Below are 21,376 nucleotides of genomic sequence, written 5' to 3'. Positions count from 1 at the left end.
AGTCCCACCAACAGTGTAAGAGGGTTCCCTTTTCTCCACACCCTCTCCAGCATTTATTGTTTGTAGACTTTTTGATAGCAGCTATTCTGACTGGGGTGAGATGGTACCTCATTGTGATTTTGATTTGCATTTCTCTGATAATGAGTGATGTTGAGCATCTTTTCATGTGTTTGTTAGCCATCTATACGTCTTCTTTAAAGAAATGTCTGTTTAGTTCTTTGGCCCATTTTTTGATTGGGTCATTTATTTTTCTGATATTGAGCTCCATGAGATGTTTGCATATTTTTGAGATTAATTCTTTGTCAGTTGCTTCATTTGCTATTATTTTCTCCCATTTTGAATGCTGTCTTTTCACCTTGCTTATACTTTCCTTCATCATGCAAAAACTTTTAAGTTTAATTAGGTCCCATTTGTTTATTTTTGGTTTTATTTCCATTACTCTGGGAGGTGGGTCATAAAGAATCTTGCTGTGATGTATGTCAGAGAGTGTTTTGCCTATGTTTTCCTCTAGGAGTTTTATAGTTTCTGGTCTTACATTTAGATCTTTAATCCATTTTGAGTTTATTTTTGTGTATGGTGCTAGAAAGTGTTCTAGTTTCATTCTTTTACAGGTGGTTGACCAGTTTTCTCAGCACCACTTATTAAAGAGATTGTCTTTTCTTCATTGCATATTTTCCCCTCCTTTGTCAAAGATAAGGTGTCTATAGGTGCATGGATTTATCTCTGGGCTTTCTATTTTGTTCCATTGATCTATATTTCTGTCTTTGTAGCAGTACCATAGTGTCTTGATGACTGTAGCTTTGTAGTGTAGTGTGAAGTCTGACACGTTGATTCCTCTAGTTCAATTCTTCTTTCTCAATATTTCTTTGGCTATTCAAGGTTTTATGTATTTCCATACAAATTGTGAAATTATTTGTTCCAGTTCTGTGAAAAATACCATTGGTAGCTTAATAAGGATTGCATTGAATCTATGGATTGCTTTGGGTAGTATACTCATTTTCACTATATTGATTCTTCTGATCCATGAACATGGTATATAAAAGACAATAAAAGTTGTCCATTTTATTGGCATATAGTTGCTGATAGTAGTTTCTTATGATCCTTTGTATTTCTGTGTTGTCTGTTGTGATTTCTCCTTTTTCATTTCTAATTTTGTTGACTTGATTCTTCTCTCTTTTTTTGTTGATGAGTCGGCTAATAGTTTGCCTATTTTCTTTATCTTCTCAAAGAACCAGCTTTTAGTTTTGCTGATTTTTGCTACAGTCTCCTTTGTTTCTTTTTCATTTATTTCTGCTCTATGTTCTGCTCCATCTATTCGTGTCACCTTTGATTTCTCTCATCAGTGTTTTATTGTTCTCTGTATATAGGTCTTTTGTTTCTTTTGGTACATTTAGTCCTAAGTATTTTATTCTTTTTGTTGCAATGGCAAATGGGATTGTTTCCTTAATTTCTCTTTCTGTTTTCTCATTGTTAGTGTATAGGAATGCAAGGGATTTCTGTGTGTTAATTTTATATCCTGCAACTTTACTATATTCATTGATTAGTTCTAGTAATTTTCTGGTAGTGTCTTTAGGGTTTTCTATGCAAAGGATCATGTCATCTGCAAACAGGGAGAGTTTTACTTCTTCTTTTCCAATCTGGATTCCCTTTATTTCTTTTCCTTCTCTGATTGATGTTGCTAAAACTTTCAAAACTATGTTGGATAGTAGTAGTGAGTGGGCACCCTTGTCTTGTTCCTCACTTTAGGTGAAATGCTTTCAAGTTTTCACCATGGAGGATAATGTTTGCTGTGGGTTTATCATATATGGCTTTTATTATGCTGAGGTATGTTCCTTCTACACCTGCTGTCTGGAGAGTTTTTATCATAAATGGGTATTGAATTTTGTCCAAGGCTTTCTCTTCATCTATTGAGATAATCATATGGTTTTTATCTTTCAATTTGTTAATGTGGTGTATCACATTGATTGATTTGTGAATATTGAAGAATCTTTGCATGCCTGGGATAAAGCTTACTTGTTAATGATGTATGATCTTTTTAATATGATGTTGGATTCTGTTTGCTAGAATTTTGTTGAGGATTTTTGCATCTATGTTCATCAGTGATATTGGCTTGTAGTTTTCTTTTTTTGTGGCATCTTTATCTGGTTTTGGTATTAGGGTGATAGTGGCCTCATAGAATGAATTTGGCAGTTTACCTTCCTCTACAATTTTCTGGAAGAGTTTGAGTAGGATAGGTGTTAGCTCTTCTCTAAATTTTTGGTAGAATTCACCTCTGAAGCCATCTGGTCCTGGGCTTTTGTTTGTTGAAAGATTTTTGATTACAGTTTCAACTCCTGTGCTTATGATGGGTCTGTTAATACTTTCTATTTCTTTCTGGTTCAGTTTTGAAAGGTTATGCTTTTCTAAGAATTCGTCCATTTCTTTGAAGTTGTCCATTTTATTGGCATATAGTTGCTGATAGTAGTTTCTTACCATCCTTTGTATTTCTGTGTTGTCTGTTGTGGTTTCTCCTTTTTCTTTTCTAATTTTGTTGATTTGATTCTTCTCCCCTTTTTTCTTTATGAGTCTGGCTAATGGTTTGTCTATTTTCTTTATCTTCTCAAAGAACCAGCTTTTAGTTTTGCTGATTTTTGCTATAGTTTCCTTTGTTTCTTTTTCATTTGTTTCTGCTCTAATTTTTATGATTTCTTTCCTTCTACTAACCCTGAGGTTCTTCATTTCCTCTTTTCCTAGTTGGTTTAGGTTATTTATTTGTTTTCTCTCTTGTTTCTTGAGGTAAACTTGTATTGCTATGAATCCTCCCCTTAGCACTGCTTTTACTGAGTCCCATAGGCTTTGGATAGAGAAGGAAATGGCAACCCACTCCAGTATTCTTGCCTGGAGAATCCTAGGGACAGAGGAGCCTGGTGCCATCTATGGGGTCTCACAGAGTTGGACACGACTGAAGTGACTTAGCAGCAGCAGCAGCAGCAGCACAGGTTTTGGGTTGTCATGTTTTCATTTTCATTTGTTTCTATGCAAATTTTTATTTCATTTCTGATTTCTTCCATGATTTGTTGGTTATTGAGAAGTGTGTGGTATAGCCTCCATATGATTGTATTTTTAATAGTTTTTTTCTCCCGTTGCTGACATCTAATCTTACTGCATTGTGATCAGAAAAGATTCTTGAAATGATTTCAATTTTTTTGAATTTACTAAGGCTAGATTTATGGCCCAGGATGTGATCTATCCTGGAGAATGTTCCATGTGCACTTGAGAAAAGGGTGAAATTCATTGTTTTTTTTTTGGGGGGTGGGGATGACCTATAGATATCAATTAGGTCTAACTAGTCTATTGTATCATTTAAAGTTTGTGTTTCCTTGCTAATTTTCTGTTTGCTTCATCTATCCATAGGCCCAAGTGGGGTATTAAAGTCTCCCACTATTATTGTGTTACTGTTAATTTCCCCTTTCATACTTGTTAGCGTTTGCCTATGTATTGAGGTGCTCCTATGTTGGATGCATATGTATTTATAATTGTTATATCCTCTTCTTGGATTGATCCTTTGGTCATTATGTAGTGTCCTCCTTTGTCTCTTTTCATGGTCTTTACTTCAAAGTCTCTTTTATCTGATATGAGTATTGCTACTCCTGCTTTGTCTTGGTCTGCATTTGCATGAAATATGTTTTTCCAACTCTTCACTTTCAGTCTGCTATGTCTCTTGGTTTGAGGTGGGTCTCCTGTAGACAGCATATATAAGGGTCTTGTTTTTATATCCATTCAGCCAGTCTTCATCTTTTGATTGGGCTTTCAACCCATTTACATTTAAGGTAATTATTGATAAGTATAATCCCATTGCCATTTACTTTGTTGTTTTGGGTTTGAGTTTATAAAACTTTTTTTGTGTTTCCTGTCTGGAGAAGATCCTTTAGCATTTGTTGAAGAGCTGGTTTCATGATTGCTGAATTATCTCAGCTTTTGTTTGTCTTTAAAGCTTTTGGCTTCTTCATATTTGAGTGAGATCCTTGCTGGGTATAGTAATCTGGGTTGTAGGCTTTTCCCTTTCATCACATTAAGTATGTCCTGCCATTCCCTTCTGGCTTCTTTTAATAGAAGAGCTTCTATTGAAAAATGAGCTGTTATCCATATGGGAATCCCCTTGTATGTTATTTGCTGCTTTTAACATTTGCTCTTTGTGTTTGATCTTCATTAGTTTGATTAATGCATGTCTTGGGGTGTTTCACCTTGGGTTTAATCCTGTCTCAGACCCTCTGGGTTTCTTGGACTTGGGTGGCTGTTTCCTTCCCCATTTTAGGGAAGTTTCCAACTATTATATCCTCAAGTATTTTCTCATGCCCGTTCTTTACGTCTTCTTCTGGGACTCCTATGATTCGAATGTTGGGACATTTAACATTGTCCCAGAGGTCTCTGAGGTTGCCCTCATTTCTTTTAATTCTTTTTTTCCCCTCTCTGCTTCATTTATTTCCATCATTCTATCTTCCACCTCACTTAACCTATCTTCTGCCTCAGTTATTCTACTGTTGTTTCCCTCCAGAGTGCTTTCGATCTCAGTTATTGCATTATTCATTATTGACTGACTTTTCTTTATTTCTTCTAGGTCCTTGTTAAATATTTCTTGCATCTTCTCAATCCTTGTCTCTAATCTATTTATCTGTAACTCCATTTTGTTTGCAAGATTTTGAATCATCTGTACTATCATTATTCTGAATTCTTTTTCAGGTAGACTCCCTATCCCCTCCTCTTTGGTTTGGTTTGGTGGGCATTTATCATGTTCTTTTACCTGCCAAATATTTCTCTGACATTTCATTTTGTTTAGATTTCTGTATCTGGGGTGTCCTTTCTTTGGCTGGAAGTTCATGGTTCCTCTTTATTGTGGAGCCTGCTCCCTGTAGCTGGGGTTGGACAAAGTTTCCTGGTTAGGGGAGCTTGCATCTGTGTTCTGGTGGGTGGAGCTGGATCTCTTCTCTGAATTGCAATGAAATGTCCAGTAGTGAGTTTTGGGGTGTCTATAGCTTTGGCATGGCTTTGGGCAGCCTTTCTTTTAATGCTCAGGGTTGTGTTCCTGCTCTGCTGGAGAATTAGCTTGGTATGTCTTGCTATGGAACTTGTTGGCTCCTGGATGGAGCTTGGTTTCAGTGTAGGTATGGAGGCTTTTGGGTGAGCTTTTGTCTATTCATGTTCCCTGGAATCAGGTGTTCTCTGACGTTCTCAAGTTTTGGAATTAAGCCTTCTGCCTCTGGCTTTCAGTCTTATTCTTACAGTAGCCTCAAGGCTTATCCATCCATACAGCACAGATGATAAAACTTCTAGGTTAAAGGTGAAACAATTCTCCACAGTGAGGGCCACCCAGGGAGGTTCACAGAGTTACATGGAGAAGAGAAGAGGGAGGAAGGAGATAGAGGTGATCAGGAGAAGAGGGGGAGTCAAAAGAGGAGAGCCCAATCTAGCCAGTGATAAGTTTCCTAAGTGTTCCCCACAGCCTGGAACACCCAGTGAGATTCACGAAGTTAAGTAGAGAAGAGAAGGGGGAGAGAGGAGATAGAGGTGACTTGGGGAAGAAAAGGGAGAGTCAATAGGGGAGAGAGCAATCAAACAAATAATCATACCCCTAAGTGAAAATGGATACTGAAGATTAAATTCTTAAAGGTACAAAATTGATAACAAATACCAAAAAGCAAAGATTAAAAATCTAGAGTAGAGTTTAGGCTCTCAAAAATACAATATTAAAAATACAAAACAAAACCAACCACAAAAATTGTAAAAAAAAAAAAAAATATATATATATATATATATATATATATATATATGAAATTTACATTAAAAATAGGGTCATTTTTGGGGAGAAGCGAGGCCTATGGAGAGCTGCTGCCTGTGTGGTTGCCAGCAGGACCTGCTGGGTTTCACACGTGCCTGTCTTCCATTCATTCATCCTTTCTATTCTGTGTGCATGCCTCAGAGAATGCAAATGGGTCTAGATCTGTCTGTTCTTCTGAGTCTTTACCGTCTGGAAGATCTCACAGACACAGTTTATTGAAAATAGAAACAACTTTTCAAGTTAATTTTCCATTTGATTTTCTCTTTATCTCTTCTACTGGCTTCCCTCCCAATTTAGGAAAACACCCCTACTCCAAATTCCCCGCCTACATAGAAGAGAAAACAGAATCTAATCAGGAGGTTGCTAACCCAGAACACTATATTAAACACCCTTTACAGAACAGATGGGCACTCTGGTTTTTAAAAAATGATAAAAGCAAAACTTGGCAAGCAAACCTTTGATTAATCTCTAAGTTTGATATTGTTGATGACTTTTGGGCTCTGTACAACCACATCCAGTTGTCTAGTAATTTAATGCCTGGCTGTGACTACTCACTTTTAAAGGATGGTATTGAGTCTATGTGGGAAGATGAGAAAAACAAACGAGGAGGATGACAGCTAATTACTCTGAACAAACAGCAGAGACGAAGTGACCTCGATTGTTTTTGGCTAGAGACACTGCTGTGCCTTATTGGAGAATCTTTTGATGGCTACAGTGATGATGTATGTAGAGTTATTGTTAATGTTAGAGCTAAAGGTGATAAAATAGCAATACAGACTACTGAATGTGAAAACAGAGAAGCTGCTATACACGTAGAGAAGGTGCACAAGGAAAGGTTAGGACTTCCTCCAAAGACAGTGATTGGTTATCAGTCCTATGCAGGCACTCAGAGTGGCTCCACCATTAAAAATAGGTTTGTCATTTAAGAAGACACCTTCTAAGTATTCTCATAGGAGACTGCCTCAAGCAATTGAAATTTTGGAACCGAACCAAATCCTCTTCAAAAGAAGCGTGGACTGCATTTAAATTTGATTTCCATCTAAATGTGGCTAAGATATAAGAGAAGTCTCATTTGCCTTTGTCTTATACTTCTGTGTACATATTTTCTTCTTCTTCTTCTTCTTTTTTTTTTTTTTTTTTGAGTGTCCATTATCCCAATCAAAGAATTAAGTACACATCATCCCCAGAATCCATAAATGTGTTCCTGTTCCACTCTGTAATAGCTTAATAGAATTAACCATTACAAACACATTTGACCCATCTACACTACTAAAAAAAAAAGAAAGAAAGAAAAAGAGCTTTCATTTCTATTCCTGACAAGACAATGATTTTGTTTATGTTCTATTGTATGCAGGAGCATATTTTGCTGATTTGAAAGAGTATGATGCATACAGTTTTCTGGCAATTTTCTTTGTTTATTTTTACAGCATTATCTTTGCTATACTCTTGCTGATGGTTGCTAGATTTTAATTTATTTTTTTCCCACTTGATAAGATTAGTGATTCTGATTTCAGTTTTTCATTTGTTTTGCTTTAGTTTTTCTTTCTCATGTAATATTGGTGAAGGATCCAGGAATATGACACAAAGGTGGAATAAACATCAATTTTGTGCATTCTTTGGTAATTTTCTTTTGTAACTTAACTACAACACTTTACTAAAAATTTATGCATTTCATTCAAATCAGTGATCTATGTTTTTGTGATTTCCCTAACTTAATTGTGGATTATAAAAAGAAAGTAACATCATAATTCATTCCTAATTAGAATTAGTATGTCTGTTTTTGTATCTTTATGCTGTATTTTAACACTTTGTATTATTTAGGTTATTTTGTTTTGGTTAAAAAATTGGGTCAAGTAGAAAGGCAGTCCCATTCATATTAAGACAGTGTACAAAACTGTAAATAAAATGTGTACAGTGAATTTTCTTTTGGCAAATGGAATTGTCCTTTTATTTCTCCATCTCTGTAGCAAGAATTTGTACTTATTATTGCAAGACAGTCTCTATTGTGTCTTCCACATGAGCAGCATAAGTTTGGAGCATAAGTTTGCTTATTTAGTTTATTTTAATTTTTAATAAATTGAATAGGGAGCATCATAAAAAATAGTCTTTTTTTGCAAAGTAATAGGTTATAAATATGAAAATTAAAGGAGTAATAAAGAACTTAAATTTTTAAAAAATTAAAAAGTGATAATAGTAAAAATATATCTAGGAATTTCTCTGGAGCTGTATTGGGCAGTATGGGATCAATTCAGTTTGACAGTTCCTTGTTCCAGCTTGTGCTTGTTTTCAAGCATAGGCTCCTTCCAATGCTTAGTCAATGTTAATGACGGGGTTTTAATCTGTCGCACCTGTCACTTCCAGAGCAGTTCCTTCTTTACTTTGGATCCTCTTTTTTTTTTTTTTTTTTTTGTTCAAGTTTTATATTTTCATATTTTTTTAATAATTTTTAACATTTTTAAATTTCAGGTATACACATGCTCCCCATCCTGAACCCTCCTCCCTCCCCCCTCCCCATACCATCCCCCTGGGATCCTCTTTTTGCAAGTCTCTTCAGTGTCTAATTTCCGCCCTGACACAAGGGGGCAAAGGTGGTCACTTATTTAGGCTCACTTGTTCAGCCGTGCTGTGGGAAGGGAGAAACACTGCAAACAAATATCACTGGCATGTGTGGGGAGTGCTCGCAGTGTCTTGGCCACAGTGGGTTTGCTCCCACTCACAGGGCATGTGCTTTCCCAGTCTACAGTGCTCAGGCTCCAGGTTGTTCTGCAGGGGAACTGTCCAAAGTGGGCCCTGGGTTTCGTGCACTTCCCAGGTCTAAGCCACTTAGGTTCAGGTTCTTGGGTACTCCACAAGGGCACAGACTCAGTTGGGCCTGCGTTTTGTGCCCTTCCCAGGTCCAAGCAGCTCCGGTGACCAGGTGCTTGGTGAGCGCACTGTCGCATGTGGTCTCTGCATCTTAATCACCTCCCCAGTCCCAGCCACTTTGTTTCCAGGGTGCTCCACGAGAGCACTGCCTCAGATGTGCTGTGTGTCTCCTCTGGGGAGCTGATCTCAGGCTGTGACCCTACTGGCAGATGTCAACCGTCCAGGAAGATGTGGTTAGCAACTGGGAGCCTGCTCACAGTGTGGTGGAGGATGCCAGTCTCTGTGGCCAAGATTGCAGCAGCCCCTTGCCTTCTAGCTCTGGGTGTCGCTCTCCTACCTCTCAGCCTCCAGCAGGGGTGGGAGGGGGAGTGGGAGAGGGGCCTGTATGCAGCTGGTTAGCTCTTCTTTGGTATTGGAGCAATCCTTTGTTCTGTGAGCAGGCCGGTGTGCACGTTAGAGCCTTTCGCAGGAAAGTTCTCTTTCATTTCTCTCTGGCAATTCCACAGTTTGGGTTGCCGTCTCCCATTAGCTCCCTCAGATTGTCCTCAGGGCACTCAGGCCCGGTCCTTATCCTAAGCACTGATTATGCAGCCCATGCCTCTCTGTCTAGCCCCCAGTCCCAGGTGGCATACACAGGCGTCTGGGCTACTTCTCCACTGGCCCTTGTGGTTAGGCGTGTATTCTGTAGTTTTTTTCTTCTCCCAGTTACGTTGCTCTCTGAGAGTCCAAAACTCCCCACAGACCTGCCTGTGAAAGGGTTTCCTGCTGTTTGGAAACTTCTCCTCCTTCAGGACTCCCTTCCCAGGACAGGTCTCTGTCCTTAACTCTTTTGTCTCTCTTTTTGTCTTTTATATTTTGTCCTACCTCCTTTTGAAGAGATTGGTCTGCCTTTCTGGGTGCCTGGTGTCCTCTCCAGCGTTCAGAAGTTGTTTTGTGTAAGTTGCTCAGCATTCAAATGATCTTTTGATGAATTCACAAGGGAGAAAGTGGTCTCCCCTATTCCTCCACCATCTTGGGACCACCCCCTCTCTGAAATGTTTTTTATAGCTCAATTAAAAAAAAAAATGTAGATGCAACCAAGATTGACATGTTGTATTTGGTGACTGCATCTTCTCAGTCCTTTTTGATCATGATATTTGGAAGAGACTAGGACAATTGCCTCATGAAATGTCCAAGTTCTGGATTTGATGGTGATGTCATTTTTTGCATCATTTGACACTCTCCTATAAACTAGATGTCAAAACAAAGCTGCACTTGGATTTAGTGTAGACAGTTTCATCAAGAATACTTTAACTTGACTAAAATATTTCCCTTTTTAAAACTGTGCCAAATTGGGTTTGATAGCCCCAAGAATACAATGAGGTCATGTTGTAGCCATGTTGAAGATCTTCCATACTCCTCCATCTGTGTCTGGGTGTCAGAACTATGGTAAGTTACTTCACTGAAAAATCCATGAACATCACCACTGTTTTAGGTGGTGGAACAGTGTAGATATGGATTCCAAGATGTTTTTGAATCAAAATAACCCTGAAGCTTCAGTTTAGCACTTTAGCTTCTTAAGTTTTCTTTAGCAATGACATTCACATTGTCATGTAACAATCACCAACATCCATCTGTCTTCCAGCTTCTCAGCTTCCCAAACTAAAACTCTGTATTCATTAATGTACAACTCCCCATTTTCTTCTCACTCCCCAGCCCATGGCAACCATTCTTCTTTCTATCTCTGTGGGTTTGTTTTCTCTAGCTACTTTGTATAAATGGAATCATACAATATTTGTCCTTTTGTGACTGGCTACTTTTCACTTAGCATAAAGTTCTCAGAGCTAATCCATGCTGTAGCATGTGCCATTCTATTTTAAGACTGAATACTATTCCATTGTATGTATAGACCACATTTTGTTTATCCATTTATCTTTTGATGAACTTTTGAATTATTTTCTTTTGGCTATTGTGAGTAATGCTACTATGAACATAAACATGCAAATGTGTTTGAGTTCCTGCTTTTAAAGCTTTGTGGTATATACCTAGAAGTGGAATTGATGGATTTCATGGTAATTTTATGTTTTTTTTTTAAACTTATTGATAACATAACCTTTAAGTATGGCAAGTAAAAGTATGATGAAATTTCTATACATAATATTAAAGAAGTCACAAGGACAATTTACACATTTCAGTTAAGGTCACATTTTCCTCAGGTAAATAGAATCTGTGAAGCAGCTTCTTGATCCCAGTTTCTGAGACCAGCATCTCAGTGAATGGTGCATAATCTTCATTAGGACCCATGTAAATGCTTCAAAGTGGGCCAATCTGCAGGGGATAGTCCAGGCAGATGGACAGTGAATTATAAGAACCAATAGAACAGATGACAAAAACATTCATCAAAGCTGCCAGATCCAGCAATGTACAAATTCCAGAGATGTTATTAATAGGATGAAAAGAGGTAAACTTTAGATACTGGTTCAGATATGCTAACTAAGGGGGAAATCACACCGACTTTGAGAAAGCAACTCTCTACATTGTACTGGCAATTTTATTTTATTTTATTTTTTATTGATGGCAACAGAGAACTCAACATGTCAGAAACTGGGCCAGTCTCTCTTTTTTTAAATTCTTTTTTGGTTTTTACTCAGACTAGTCTGAGGGAATTTACTCTTTTATGTTGTTGAAAAAAGGATTTCTGGAGGAGGAGAAGAAACTGAAATCTGAAGGAGGAAAAAAATAACAAAGAAAATAAAAGAAATGGAGATGAGCCAGCATCTAATAAGTAAATGGATAGCTTTGCACGTATGTATATGTCCTGTAAGTATCTCCTTCTCTGGAATCAGTGGGTTCCAATGCCAGCAGACACTCTGAAAGCTGTCACCGAACTCTGCAGTAGGAAGGTAGGGAACGATCAGCCAGGCCTCCACATGATCTAGGGGAAGTCCTAAAACCCAGGGACAGGACAGGGAAGGCCAGCAGCCTGCCTCTGCAAATAGGAGAAAATGAATTATTCACTCTGGAAAATAGAGTCATCCAGAGATCATGAACTCCTTAATGCAAAATTCAAACTTAAATTGAAGACAGTAGGGGAAACCACTGGATCATTCAGGTATGACCTAAATCAAATCCCTTATGACTATACAAAGGAAATGACAAATAGACTCAAGGGACTAGATCTGATAGAGTGTCAGAAAAACTATGGATGGAGGTTCATAACAGTGTACCAGAGGTGGTGACCAAATCCATCTCCAAGAAAAAGAAATGCAAAAAGGCAAAGTGGTTGACTAAAAAAGGGCTTACAAATAGCTGAGAAAAGAAGAGAAGCAAAAGGCAAAGGAGAAGAGGAAAGACATACCCATCTGAATGCAGAGTTCCAGAGAATAGCAGGAAGAGATAAGAAAGCCTTCCTAAGTGAACAATGCAAAGAAATAAAGGAAAACAATAGAATGGGAAAGACTAGAGATCTCTTCAAGAAAATTAGAAATACCAAGGGAACATTTTATGTGAAGATGGGCACAATAAAGGACAGAAATGTCATGGATCTAACAGAAGCAGAAGATATTAAGAAAAGAGAGCAAAAATACACAGAACTATACAAAAAAGATCTTAATGACCCAGATAACCACGATGGTGTTATCACTTACCTAGAACCAGACATCCTAGAGTGTGAAGTCAAGTGGGCCTTAGGAAGCATTAGTAAAAACAAAGCTAGTGGAGGTGATGGAATTCCAGCTGAGCTATTTCAAATCCCAAAAGATGATGCTCTTAAAGTGCTGTACTCAATATGCCAGCAAATTTGGAAAACTGAGCAGTAGCCACAGGACTGCAAAATGTCAGTTTTCATTCCAATCCTAAAGAAGAGCAATGTACTCTGGAAGATAGTGAAGGACAGAGAAGCCTGGTGTGCTGTAATCCATGGGGTCACAAAGAGTCAGACATAACTTGGGGACTGAACAACAAGAGATACTTTGCTCACCCAGCTTAGGATCTGAGAATCTGAAGTTAATATGTTCTCCAGACAGAGTGCTTAGGGAGCTGTTGACCTGTATACCATCCCAACAGAACTCTGATTCTCCATGGACAGCAGCAATCACCAAGCAGGACCTGGGTGGCTGAGAAGGAGGACTACAAACAGAAGCCACATCAGCATGAGAGGGCTTTCCTCCTGAGGCAAGACTAGATCACAAACACCAACATGGCCTTCTTCCACTGTTTTAATTTTCACTCCATTGCTTACCACGTGGATAATAGCTGGAGTCACACGGAGGAGCTTCTGTTCACACAGATGCTGCACCATCCATAAGCCCTTCACATGCCACTTTTTTGGCCGTATAGAATCAGCAGCAAAGACCAGATGGGGCCCTGCATCTCTTTTCAACAAAATTAGACACATTTTTGCCTTACTTTTCCTGCTCTTCTTGACCCCTGGCTGTCAGTGCTCTCTTTCAGTCCTGGGGACCATCATAGCATGGAAATTCAGGTCTAGGGAACAAGGCTGAGTGTCTGATGCTGGGGTCCATGGTGCCCAGGATACTGGTGGGGACAGATGGGGCTTGACTCAGTTCCATTCTCATCGTGCTTCCTCCCTCCTCAGCAGCTGCTGATAACACTCCCTTAAGCTCTCCTGAGAGACAACTGGCTACACTGCGGGCCCATGTCTCTCACCTCACTCTGGTCCTAGGCACAGATGCACTGGACAAAAAGCCCTTCTGGAGAGGTCATCCGCATGACTTTTTATATCAAATGTTACAGCATCTCCTGAAGAGGGCCTTAGTGTAGAAAATGAGGTGCACAATTGGGCACATGATAATTGCATGCATAGTCCATGTAAACTGTCCTTGATGTTCTCCCAGCGACCACTCAGGTCACATGTAGCACTGGGCTCCTTTTTGCAAAGTTCGGGCCTAGAAACAAGTGATCTCTGATTTGTTCCTTCTATGTATCTGTTCATTCCCTCACATCTCTATCTGAGAAATGATTGCTGGGCTCTGAGACTCTGCCTTGCTTCTGCAGTCTCTCTCAGCTTTGGATAATGAGATTTGGATGTATTGGAAGACTTTCTTTAAAAATATCTGCAGTACCTCCCTACAAATCATGGTCCATTAACCTGTAACTGCTTTTGGAACATCCCAAGGCTCACACAGAAGCTTTATTTTCTAAAGTGCTTAAACTTATGTGATCAAAAAGATCTATACAGACAAAGAGTGCTCAGTTGCTAATGTGTGTCCTACTCTTTGCAGCCTCATGGACTGTAGCTCACTAGGTTCCTCTGCCCATGGAATTTTCCAGGCAAGAATACAGGAGTAGGGCCATTTCATACTCCAGGGGATCTTCCTGACCTAGGGATCAAACCCACATCTCTTGCATCTCCTGCATTGGCAGGCTGATTCTTTATCACCATACCACCTGGGAAGCCCATACACAAAAGGAGAAGATGCTAATGCTAACATGACTTTTTTGATTCAGCATCCATAGTCAGAACTGACATTTATACCCCAAATTATTATAAATGCTTCTGTTTAATTTTTCCCAACTATGGAAGTAATAAATTGTTCTAGCAATGATAAACTGAGCAATTCAGACCAGCTCTTGTTCTAGGAAAAGCTAAACTATCTGGATTATGCTAAAATATATCATCTTAAAAGCATCCAAAAGTTACATATATGTGGGCATGCTGTCACTTCAGTTGTGTCCAAATGTTTGTGACCCTATGGACTGTAGCCCACCAGCCTCTGTCCAGGGGATTCTCCAGGGAAGAATGCTGGAGTTGGTGGCCATGCCCCCCTCCAGAGTATCTTCCAACCCAGGGATCGAACCCAGATCTCTTATGTCTCCCACATTGACGGGAAGGTCCTTCACTACTAGTGCCACCTGGGAAGCTCCATCCAAGAGCTAACTAGAGAGTAAAGAACTATTCAGACCACACTTTAAAAGAAGACAAAAAAACAGAAAAGGTAAGCCAAAGACTCAGAGGTATTTTCCCCTGGGAATCTTCTCTATACACAAACAGCAAGAAAACTGATTTTTAGGTCAGAAGGAATTCAAGTCAAAACTCCAAGCCTCCTAAAATAGGACTGCAAATAGACCACATTGACATAGAGTCAGGGCTCTAAAGGCCAACACTTCCAGGGTGAGAGTGAAGTGGACATAAATAAACCTGTGCCTAGACTTGCAGCTTGCCTTTGATCTCTCTATGTGCCAAAGGAACCTCAGGCTTTGAATAGGATATAAGGAGTCCTAGCTGAGTGGTACATCCAAATCCTGACATATAAATTGGTGGTGCATACAGAAATTGGAGTACTGTCTTACTATTAAAAGAGATTATGCTGGGGAGTAAACTCCAGGATATATTTTTTAAGAGAAAAGAAAGATGGAAAAAATCTGTTGCATGTAGCATGCTTCATTTATCTGGTCAGGGTAGAGGTAAAATATACACATATTACATGTAATATATAGGTATGTATGTATATGTGAGCTTATATTTTTGAATACAAAATAAACAATAGATTGTTCTCAGTTTAGTGTGTTTTACAAATTTGACTTTGGGGTTATATGTTTTCTACAATTGAGCTATTTCAAATCCTGAAAGATGATGCTGTGAAAGTGCTGCACTCAATATGCTAGCAAATTTGGAAAACTCAGCAGTGGCCACAGGACTGGAAAAGGTCAGTTTTCATTCCAATCCCAAAGAAAGGCAATGCCAAAGAATGCTCAAACTACCGCACAATTGCACTCATCTCACACACTAGTAAAGTAATGCTCAAAATTCTCCAAGCCAGGCGTCAACTGTACATGAACCGTGAACTTCCAGATGTTCAAGCTGGATTTAGAAAAGGCAGAGGAATGAGAGATTCTATTGCCAACATCTGTTGGCTCATCAAAAAAGTAAGACAATTCCAGAAAAACTTCTGCTCTATTGACTATGCCAAAGCCTTTGACTGTGTGGATCACAACAAACTGTAGAAAGTTCTTAAAGAGACGGGAATACCAAGCCACCTTACCTGCCTCTTGAGAAATCTGTATGCAGGTCAAGAAGCAACAGTTAGAATCAGATATGGAACAACAGACTGGTTCCAAATTGGGAAAGGAGTACGTCAAGGTTGTATATTGTCATACTGCTTATTTAACTTATATGCAGAGTATATCATGCAAAATGCCAGGCTGGATGAAGCACAAGCTTGAATCAAGGTTGCTGGGAGAAATACCAATAACTTCAGATATGCAGATGACACCAATCTTATGCAGAAAGTGAAGAATATCTAAAGAGCCTCTTTAATCCATTTTGAGTTTATTTTTGTGTATGGTGTTAGAAAGTGTTCTAGTTTCATTCTTTTACAAGTGGTTGACCAGTTTTCCCAGCACCACTTGTTAAAGAGATTGTCTTTTCTCCATTGTATATTCTTGCCTCCTTTGTCAAAGATAAGGTGTCCATAGGTGCATGGGTTTATCTCTGGGCTTTCTATTTTGTTCCATTGATCTATATTTCTGTCTTTGTGCCAGTACCATACTGTCTTGATGACTGTGGCTTTGTAGTAGAGCCTGAAGTCAGGCAGCTTGATTCCTCCAGTTCCATTCTTCTTTCTCAAGATTGCTTTGGCTATTCAAGGTTTTTTGTATTTCCATACAAATTGTGAAATTATTTGTTCTAGCTCTGTGAAAAATATCACTGGTAGTTTGATAGGGATTACATTGAATCTATAGATTGCTTTGGGTAGTATACTCATTTTCACTATATTGATTCTTCTGATCCATGAAAATGGTATATTTCTCCATCTATTAGTGTCTTCTTTGATTTCTTTCATCAGTGTTTTATAGTTTTCTATATATAGGTCTTTAGTTTCTTTAGGTAGATATATTCCTAAGTATTTTATTCTTTTTGTTGCAACTCAAAATGGACTAAAGATCTAAACATAAGACCAGAAACTATAAAACTCTTAGAGGAGAACATAGGCAAAACACTCTCCGACTTACATCACAGCAGGATCCTCTATGACCCACCTCCCAGAATATTGGAAATAAAAGCAAAAATAAACAAATGGGATCTAATTAAAGTTAAAAGCTTCTGCACAACAAAAGAAACTATAAGCAAGGTGAAAAGACAGCCTTCAGAATGGGAGAAAATAATAGCAAATGAAGCAACTGACAAACAACTAATCTCAAAAATATACAAGCAACTCCTGCAGCTCAATTCCAGAAAAATAAATGACTCAATCAAAAAATGGGCCAAAGAACTAAATAGACATTTCTCCAAAGAAGACATACAGATGGCTAACAAATGCATGAAAAGATGCTCAACATCACTCATTATCAGAGAAATGCAAATCAAAACCACAATGAGGTACCATTTCACACCAGTCAGAAAGGCTGCAATCCAAAAGTCTACAAGCAATAAATGCTGGAGAGGATGTGGAGAAAAGGGAACCCTCTTACGCTGTTGGTGGGAATGCAAACTAGTGCAGTCACTATGGAGGACAGTGTGGAGATTCCTTGAAAAAGTGGAAATAGAACTGCCATATGACCCAGCAATCCCACTGCTGGGCATACACACTCAGGAAACCAGAATTGAAAGAGACACGTGTACCCCAATGTTCATCGCAGCACTGTTAATAATAGCCAGGACATGGAAGCAACCTAGATGTCCATCAGCAAACGAATGGATAAGAAAGCTGTGATACATATACACAATGGAGTATTACTCAGCCATTAAAAAGAATACATTTGAATCAGTTCTAATGAGGTGGGTGAAACTGGAGCCTATTATACAGCATGAAGCAAGCCAGAAATAAAAATACAAATACAGTATACTAACACATATATATGGAATTTAGAAAGATGGTAACGACAACCCTGTATGCAAGACAGCAAAAGAGACACAGATGTATAGAACAGTCTTTCGGACTCTGTGGGAGAGGGAGGGAGGGGATGATTTGGGAGAATGGCATTAAAGCATGTATAATATCATATAAGAAATGAATCGCTAGTCCAGGTTCGATGCTGGATACAGGAAGCTTGGGGCTGGTGCACTGGGATGAACCAGAGGGATGGTATGAGGAGGGAGGTGGGAGGGGGGTTCAGGATGCAGAACACGTGTACACCCATGGCAGATGCATGTTGATATATGGCCAAATCAATACAATATTGTAAAGTAAAAGGGGGGAGGGAGGAGGGTTCAAGATGGGGAACACGTGTATACCTGTGGCAGATTCATGTTGATATATGGCAAAACCAATACAATATTGTAAAGTTAAAAAATAAAAAAAAATATTTCAACAACAAAAAATAATAATAAAAAAGAAAGGGAATAAATTAATTAATTAAAAAATAATAAAGAGCCTCTGATGAAAGTGAAAGAGGAGAGTGAAAAAATTGGCTTAAAGGTCAAAATTCAAAAAATACATCATGGCATCCAATCCAATCACTTCATGGCAAATAGATGGGGAAACAATGGAAACAGTGACAGACTTTATTTTGGGGGAGCTCCAAAATCACTGCAGATGGTGACTGCAGCCATGAAATTAAAAGATGCTTGCTCCTTGGAAGAAAAGCTAGGACCAACCGTGATAGCATATTAAAAAGCAGAGACATTACTTCACCAACAAAAGTTTTTCTAATCAAAGGTATGGCTTTTCCAGTAGTCATGTATGGATGTGAGATCTGGACTGTAAAGAAAGCTGAGCAGCAAAGAATTTATGCTTTTGAATGGTGGTGTTGGAGAAGACTCTTGAGAGTCCCTTGGATTGCAAGGAGATCCAACCAGTCAATCCTAAAGGAAATCAGTCCTGAATATTCATTGGAAGGACTGATGTTGAAGCTGAAACTCCAATACTTTGGCCACCTGATGAGAAGAGCTGACTCATTTGAAAAGACCTGATGCCGGTAAAGATTGAAGGCAGAAGAAGGGGACGACAGAGGATGAGATGGTTAGATGGCATCACTGATTCAATGGACATGAATTGGGTAAACTCCGGGAGTTGGTGATGGACTGGGAGGCCGGCGAGCTGTAGTTCATGGGATCGCAAAGAGTCAGACACAACTGAGCCACTGAACTGAACTGAACTGAAGAAGGAAGTGTATTACATGAGCAGAAAGCAAGGAAACTTTCAGCCTCCTAGGGTCATGCCAAAAAGACTCAGAGTCTGTCTGAAGAGGCTTCCAATGGACAAGATAAGAGAACTGTAGCCTCAAGAAAGCTAATAATGCTACAGGCTAAAAACAAATCAAATTCATTAAATCCATTAAATCATAAGGATAATAATAGTAGCAACAATAACAAAATTCTGGGCTCATTTTGTTGATGCCTGGAGGCCAGTTCATTCTTTTGGAATAAAGGGAAAGAATGAAAGCTTTTATTCTGCTTTTCCTATTCAAATTGTACATAAGGGCATGCAATCAATAAATAAGAAATTAAAAGAAAAAGAAGTATATTTGATTTACAAAATAGTGTTAGTTTCAGGTGTATAGCAAAGTAATTCAGTTTTTTATATATATGTGAATATATATATATTCTTTTTCAGATTCTTCTCCTTTATAGGTTACTTTATGATAGTGAATGTAATTCTATGTGCTATACAGTAAATCCTTCCTTTTTATGTTTAGTAGTGTGTATCTGTCAATCACATACTCCTAATTTATTCATCCCTTTCCTTCTTTGACCTTTGGTAAGACCATCCCCATGGAAAAGAAATGCAAAAAAGCAAAATGGCTGTCTTAGGAGGCCTTACAAATAGCTGTGAAAAGAAGGGAAGTGAAAAGCAAAGGAGAAAAGGAAAGATATAAGCATCTGAATGCAGAGTTCCAAAGAATAGCAAGAAGAGGTAAGAAAGCCTTCCTCAGTGACCAATGCAAAGAAATAGAGGAAAACAACAGAATGGGAAAGACTAGAGATCTTTTCAGGAAAATTAGAGATACCAAGGGAACATTTCATGCAAAGATGGGCTCAATAAAGGACAGAAATGGTATGGACCTAACAGAAGCAGAAGATATTAAGAAGAGGTGGCAAGAATACACAGAAGAACTGTACAAAAAAGATCTTCATGACCAAGATAATCATAATGGTGTGATCACTCATCTAGAGCCAGACATCCTGGAATGTGAAATCAAGTGGGCCTTAGAAAGCATCACTACAAACAAAGCTAGTGGAGGTGATGGCATTCCAGTTGAGCTATTTCAAATCCTGAAAGATGATGCTGTGAAAGTGCTGCACTCAATATGCCAGCAAATTTGGAAAACTCAGCAGTGGCCACAGGACTGGAAAAGGTCAGTTCTCATTCCGATCCCAAAGAAAGGCAATGCCAAAGAATGCTCAAACTACCACACAATTCCACTCATCTCACACGCTAGTAAAGTAATGCTCTAATTCTCCAAGCCAGGCTTCAGCAATACATGAACCATGAACTTCCAGATGTTCAAGCTGGTTTTAAAAAAAGCAGAGGAACCAGAGATCAAATTGCCAACATCTGCTGGATCATGGAAAAAGCAAGAGAGTTCCAGAAAAGCATCTATTTCTGCTTTATTGACTATGCCAAAGCCTTTGACTATGTGGATCACAATAAACTGTGGAAAATTCTGAAAGAGATGGGAATACCAGACCACCTGATCTGCCTCTTGAGAAACCTGTATGCAGGTCAGGAAGCAACAGTTAGAACTGGACATGGAACAACAGACTGGTTCCAAATAGGAAAAGGAGTCCATCAAGGCTGTATATTGTCACCCTGCTTATTTAACTTCTATGCAGAGTACATCATGAGAAATGCTAGACTGGAGGAAGAACAAACTGGAATCAAGATTGCCAGGAGAAATATCAATAACCTCAGATATGCAGATGACACCACCCTTATGGCAGAAAGTGAAGAGGAACTCAAAAGCCTCTTGATGAAAGTGAAAGAGGAAAGTGAAAAAGTTGGCTTAAATCTCAGCATTCAGAAAACTAAGATCATGGCATCTGGTCCCATCACTACATGGGAAATAGATGGGGAAACAGTGTCAGACTTTATCTTTTTGGGCTCCAAAATCACTGCAGATGGTGACTGCAGCCATGAAATTAAAAGACGCTTACTTCTTGGAAGGAAAGTTATGACCAACCTAGATAGCATATTGAAAAGCAGAGACATTACTTTGCCAACAAAGGTCCGTCTAGTCAAGGCTATGGTTTTTCCTGTGGTCATGTATGGATGTGAGGGTTGGACTGTGAAGAAAGCTGAGCACCGAAGAATTGATACTTTTGAACTGTGGTGTTGGAGAAGACTCTTGAGAGTCCCCTTGGAGTGCAAGGAGATCCAACCAGTCCATTCTGAAGGAGATCAGCCCTGGGATTTCTTTGGAAGGAATGATGCTAAAGCTGAAACTCCAGTACTTTGGCCACCTCATGCGAAGAGTTGACTCATTGGAAAAGACTCTGATGCTGGGAGGGATTGGGGGCAGGAGGAGAAGGGGACAGCAGAGGATGAGATGGCTGGATGGCATCACTGACTGGATGGACGTGAGTCTGAGTGAACTCCGGGAGATGGTGATGGACAGGGAGGCCTGGCGTGCTGCGATTCATGGGGTCGCAAAGAGTGGGACACGACTGAGCAACTGAACTAAACTGAACTGAACTGAACCATAAGTTTGTTTTCTATGTCTGTGCATCTGTTTCTGTTTTGTGAATAAGTTCACTTGAATTATTTTTTAGATTCTACAGATAAGTAATATATTTGTCTTTTACTGTCTGACTTA

General features: G+C 39.0%; 1 pseudogene; it reads left to right on the top strand.

Moving 5' to 3' along the window:
* Positions 1-1,551: 1,551 nt before the first annotated feature.
* Positions 1,552-6,741, top strand: LOC109575263 (eukaryotic translation initiation factor 4E-like; annotated as a pseudogene).
* The last annotated feature ends 14,635 nt before the right edge of the window (positions 6,742-21,376 follow it).

Source organism: Bos indicus, chromosome 21 (assembly GCF_029378745.1).
Source record: "Bos indicus isolate NIAB-ARS_2022 breed Sahiwal x Tharparkar chromosome 21, NIAB-ARS_B.indTharparkar_mat_pri_1.0, whole genome shotgun sequence".
Lineage (NCBI taxonomy): Eukaryota > Metazoa > Chordata > Mammalia > Artiodactyla > Bovidae > Bos > Bos indicus.
Note: the sequence above shows the minus strand (reverse complement) of the source record. Positions and strands in the feature narration are given on the sequence as shown.